We start from the raw sequence: 6,000 nt of genomic DNA on the forward strand, positions 1-6,000 counted from the left end.
ATCGCCCATGTAAAAAAAACTGTCTGATCAGGATGAACAATATCTGGTACAACCTTTTTTATTCTATGTGCTATGCATTTCATCAGGATTTTCGCATCACAACATTGAAGCCTCCAGTTTTTTAAATGGACTGGATCTTTATACTTACCACCTGGGTCCTGTTTTAGTAGTAATGAAATCAGACCTTCTTGTTGAGTACCTGAAAGTCTACCATTTTTATAAGTTTGTGCGCAGGGAGACCGGAGGGGGTTCCAGCTCGTGCACCATCTGTGGCCCAGAGGTCACACTGCCAGTCGGTGCCGGGTTGGTTCCTCTGGGGATCGAGACAACAGGCAGGGCGCTCTGGCGTCACCCCAGATGAGCCGGCACCATTCTCACCCAGAGTCCTCTGTTGCACATACAGTGGGGAGAACAAGTATTTGATACACTGACTATTTTAGCAGGTTTTCCTATCTACAAAGCATGTAGAGGTCTGTCATTTTATTCATAGTACACTTCAACTGTAGAGACGGAATCTAAAACAAAAATCCAGAAAATCGCATTGTATGATTTTTATTATTAATTTGCATTTTATTGCATGACTAGAGTAATTTGAATACATCAGAAAAGGCAGACTGAATATTTGGTACAAAGAAGAAACCTTAGTTTAGCAATTACCAGAATATACGTTTCCTGTAGTTCTTGACCAGGTTTTGCAACCACACTGCAGCAGGGATTTTGGCCCACTCCTCCATAAACCTTCTCCAGATCCTTCAGGTTTCGGGGCTTGTCTGCTGGGCAAATACGGACTTCGGATCCCTCCAAAGTTTTCTATTGCGTTCAGGTCTGGAGACTGGCTAGGGCCACTCCAGGACCTTGAGATGCTCTTACTGTGGAGCCACTCCTTAGTTTGGCCCCTTGGCTGTGTGTTTCCGGGTCGTTGTCATGCTGAAGACCACCACGACCCATCTTCAATTGCTCATTTACTGAGGGAAGAGGTTGTTGGTCAGATCGCGCAGATAACATGGCACCCATCCATCTCTTTCGAATACGGTGCAGAGTCGTCCTGATCCCTTTGCAGAAAAGATCCCAAGAATGATGTTTCCACCGTCCATGCTTCACGGTTTGGATGGTGTTCTTGGGTTGGTACTCAATTCCTTCTATTCCTCCAACACGCGAGTGAGTTTAGAGCAAAAAGCTCTATTTTGTCTCAATCAACACATGAACCTTCTCTCCATTCCTCCTCTGGATCATCCAGATGGTCATTGGCAAAACTTTCAAGAGGGCCTGACATGCGCTGGGCTTGAGCAGGGGACTTTGCGTCGTTGCAGTTTAATCCATGACGGCGTAGTGTGTTACTAATGGTTTCTTTGAGACTTGTGGTCCCCAGCTCTCTTCAGGTCATTGACCAGGTCCTGCCGTGTAGTTTCTGGGCTGATCCTCTACATTCCTCATGATCATTGATGCCCCACGAGGTGAGATCTTTTGCATGGGAGCCCCAGACCGAGGTCGATTGACCTCATCATGAACTTCTTTCCATTTCTAATAATGTGACAACAGTTTTGCCTTCTCACCAAGCTGCTTGGCTCTTGATCCTGTAGCCTCCCAGCCTTGTACAGGTTCAACAATTTATCCCTGATGTCTCTACACAGTCTCTGGTCTTGGCCATTGTGGAGAGGTTGGAGTCTGTTGATTGAGTGTGTGGACAGTGTCTTTATACAGGTAACGAGTTCAAACAGGTGCAGTATACAGGAATGAGTGGAGAACAGAGGGCTTCTTTAAAGAAAAACTAACAGGTCTGTGAGAGCCGGAATTCTTACTGGTTGGTAGGTGATCAAATACTTATGTCATGCAATAAAATGCAAATTAATTACTTAAAATCATACAAATGTGATTTTCTGGATTTTGTTTTAGAATTCCGTCTCTCACAGTTGAAGTGTACCTATGATAAAAATGACAGACCTCTACATGCTTTGTAAGTAGGAAAACCTGCAAAATCGGCAGTGCATCAAATACTTGTTCTCCCCACTGTATGTTTGTGTATGTCACTTTCCCAGAGTTTTCCCCGCATAAGGCGCTCGTCGATTCAGGCGCGGCTGGGAATTTTATTGATAGAGCGTTAGCCCATAGTTTAGCGATTCCCATTGTTCCCGTGGCTGTGCCCTTCCCCGTTCACGCCTTAGATAGTCGACCATTAAGGTCAGAGTTGATTAGGGAGGTCACCGCTCCTTTGGGCATGGTGACGCAGGGGGGTCACAAGGAGAGAATTAGTCTCTTCATTATTGARTCTCCTGCGTTTCCCGTGGTGCTGGGCCTACCCTGGTTAGCTTGTCATAACCCCACTGTTTCATGGCCACAGAGGGCTCTCACGTGGTGGTCGCGAGAGTGCTCAGGTAGGTGTTTAGGGGTTTCCGTTGGTGCTACTACGGTGGAGAGTCGAGACCAGGTCGCCACCGTGCGCATTCCCCCTGAATATGCCGATTTAGCTCTCGCCTTCTCCAAAAAGAAGGTGACTCAATTACCACCCCATCAACGGGGTGATTGTGCAATACATCTCCTGGTAGACGCTGCACTTCCCAGGAGTCATGTGTATCCCCTCTCACAGGCGGAGACGGAGGCTATGGACACATATGTCTCCGATCCCTGCGTCAGGGGTACATTCGGTCCTCCACTTCCCCCTCGAGTTTCTTTTTTGTGAAGAAGAAGGAGGGAGGTCTGCGCCCGTGTATTGACTATCGGGATCTGAATCAGATCACTGTGAGGTATAGTTACCCGCTACCGCTCATAGCCACATCGATTGAGTCAATGCACGGGGCGCGCTTCTTCACCAAACRAGATCTCAGGAGCGCTTACAACCTGGTGCGTATCCGGGAGGGGGACGAGTGGAAGACGGCTTTCAGTACCACCTCAGGGCACTATGAGTACCTCGTCATGCCGTACGGGTTGATGAATGCGCCATCAGTCTTCCAAGCCTTTGTAGACAAGATTTTCAGGGACCTGCACTGGCAGGGTGTAGTGGTGTATATTGATGACATTTTGATATACTCCGCTACACGRGCCGAGCATGTGTCCCTGGTGCGCAGGGTGCTTGGTCGCCTGTTGGAGCATGACCTGTACATCAAGGCTGAGAAATGCCTGTTCTTTCAACAGTCCGTCTCCTTCCTAGGGTATCGCATTTCCACCTCAGGGGTGGAGATGGAGAGTGACCGCATTTCAGCCGTGCGTAATTGGCTGACTCCCACCACGGTAAAGGAGGTGCAGCGGTTCTTAGGGTTTGCCAACTACTACCGGAGGTTTATCCGGGGTTTTGGTCAGGTAGCGGCTCCCATTACCTCACTGCTGAAGGGGGGCCCGGTACCCTCCCAGAACGTGAAGGCAGACGCATTGTCCCGGCTCTATGACATAGAGGAGGGGCCCATGGATCCCACTCCCATACTCCCCGCCTCCTGCCTGGTGGCGCCAGTAGTGTGGGAGCTGGACACGGACATTGAGCAGGCGTTACGTGCAGAGCCCGCTCTCGTCCAGTGTCCCGATGGGCGTCTGTACGTCCCGTCTGCTGTTCGTGACCGGTTGATCTATTGGGCCCACACGTCACCCTCCTCTGGTCATCCTGGGATCGGTCGGACAGTGCGCTGTTTGAGCGGGAGGTACTGGTGGCCTACCTTGGCTAAGGAGGTGAGGGTTTATGTTTCCTCCTGCTCGGGGTGCACTCGGTGTGCGCCCAGTGTAAGGCTAATAGGCACCTGCCCAGAGGTAAGCTACACCCCTTAATCGTTCCACAGCGGCCTTGGTGGATTTTCTGACTGATCTTCCACTCTCACAGGGTAACAKCGCGATCCTGGTTGTTGTGGATCGTTTCTCTAAGTCCTGTCGTCTCCTCCCTCTGCCTGGTCTCCCGACGTCCCTACAGACTGCGGAGGCCTTGTTTACACACGTCTTCCGGCACTACGGGGTGCCTGAGGATATAGTGTCTGATCGGGGTCCCCAGTTCACGTCTAGGGTCTGGAAGACGTTCATGGAACGTCTGGGGGTCTCGATCAGCCTTACTTCAGGGTTTCATCCCGAGAGTAATGGGCAGGTGGAGAGAGTGAACCAGGATGTGGGCAGGTTTATGCGGTCCTATTGCCAGGACCGGCTGGGGGATTGGGCGGCGTTCGTGCCCTGGGCCGAGATGGCACAGAACTCGCTTCGCCACTCCTCCACTAACCTCTCTCCCTTCCAGTGCGTACTGGGGTACCAGCCAGTTCTGGCGCCTTAGCATCAGAGTCAGACCGAGGTTCCTGCGGTGGACGACTGGTGCAGGCGTGCGGAGGAGACATGGGAAGCTGTCCTTGTTCACCTTCAGCAGGCCGTGATGCGCCAAAAGGAGAACGCAGATCGCCACCGCAGTGAGGCCCCGGTGTTTGCACCGGGGTACCGGGTCTGGCTCTCGACCCGAAACCTGCCCCTCCGCCTGCCCTGCTGGAAGCTCGATCCGCGGTTTGTGGGGCCATTTAAAGTCCTGAGGAGAGTGAACAAGGTTTGTTATAGGTTACAGCTTCCACACGATTACCGTATTAACCCCTCGTTCCATGTGTCTCTCCTCCAGGCCAGTGGTGGCTGGCCCGCTCCAGGAGTCTGAGGTGCGGGAGGTTCCTCCGTCCCCTCTAGACATCCGGGGGGGGCACCCGGCGTACTCCGTTCGCTCCATACTGGATTCGAGGCGTCGGGCGAGGGGCCTTCAGTATCTCGTGGAGTGGGAGGGGTACGGTGCGGAGGAGAGGTGCTGGGTTCCGGTCGAGGATGTGTTGGACCCTTCAATGCTGTAGGAGTTCCACCGTCTTCGTCCGGATCGCCCTCCGGGTCGAGGCGCAGGGCGAGGGTACTYCCACGACTTCCGCCGAAGTTGGTCCCTCTCCTTGTTCGGGCGGCGTTCGGCAGTCGAAGTCACCGACCTTCTAGCCATCGCTGATCCGCTTTTCATTTTCCATTGGTTTTGTCTTGTCTTCCATCACACCTGGTTCCAATTCCATCAATTACTTGTTGTGTATTTAACCCTCTGTTCCCCCCATGTCCTTGTCGGTAATTGTTTCTTGTAGTGCTTATGCATGGTATGCTGGTATTTACCGGGGTTTGTTTGACCCATTTATTGTATTGTTCTGTTGACGGGGGTTTATGGATATTAAACGACACCATTGTAAATCAGTTTTCGCTCTCCTGTGCCTGACTTCTCTGCCACCAGTACGCACCTCACTACATCTTGAATAAGTACCTCCAATTATTTTTGTTTTTTCTCTAACCTATTTTGTGCCTCTATAGTACAGTTTCCATGACCATCTAACTGCACTGTTATTTCCTATATTTCCTTTATCAGTCTAATCTCATTTGACCCAAACTGCTTTTGTTTTAATGATGAGTATTGTCACGCCCTGACCTTAGAGAGCCTTTTTATGTCTCTATTTGGTTTGGTCAGGGTGTGATTTGGGGTGGGCATTCTATGTTTTTGTTTTCTATGATTTTGTATTTCTATGTTTTGGCCGGGTATGGTTCTCAATCATGGACAGCTGTCTATCGTTGTCTCTGATTGGGAACCATACTTAGGTAACCCTTTTCCCTCCTTTCAGTGGGGGAAGTTAACTTTGTTTGTGGCACATAGCCCTTAAGCTTCACGGTTGTTTTGTATTGTTTATTGTTTTTGTCGGCATCATTTCTAATAAAAGGAATATGTACGCTTACCACGCTGCGCTTTGGTCCACTTCTTACGACGGCCGTGACAGAACTTCCCACCACCAAGGGATCAAGCAGCGCGGTGAAAGGGACTCCTGGACATGGGAGGAGATCCTGGACGGTAAGGGACCCTGGAGGCAGGCTGGGGAGTATCGCCGTCCAAGGGAGGAACTGGAGGCAGCTAAGGCAGAGCGGCGGCAATATGAGGAGGCAAGTCAGCGAAGCAGGCACACGGGGAGATTGGCGGAGTCAGGTTATAGACCTCAGCCAACTCCCCATGCTTACCGTGGGGAGCATGTGACTGGTCAGGCACCG

This window comes from Salvelinus sp. IW2-2015, linkage group LG15, assembly GCF_002910315.2.
Source record: "Salvelinus sp. IW2-2015 linkage group LG15, ASM291031v2, whole genome shotgun sequence".
NCBI lineage: Eukaryota > Metazoa > Chordata > Actinopteri > Salmoniformes > Salmonidae > Salvelinus > Salvelinus sp. IW2-2015.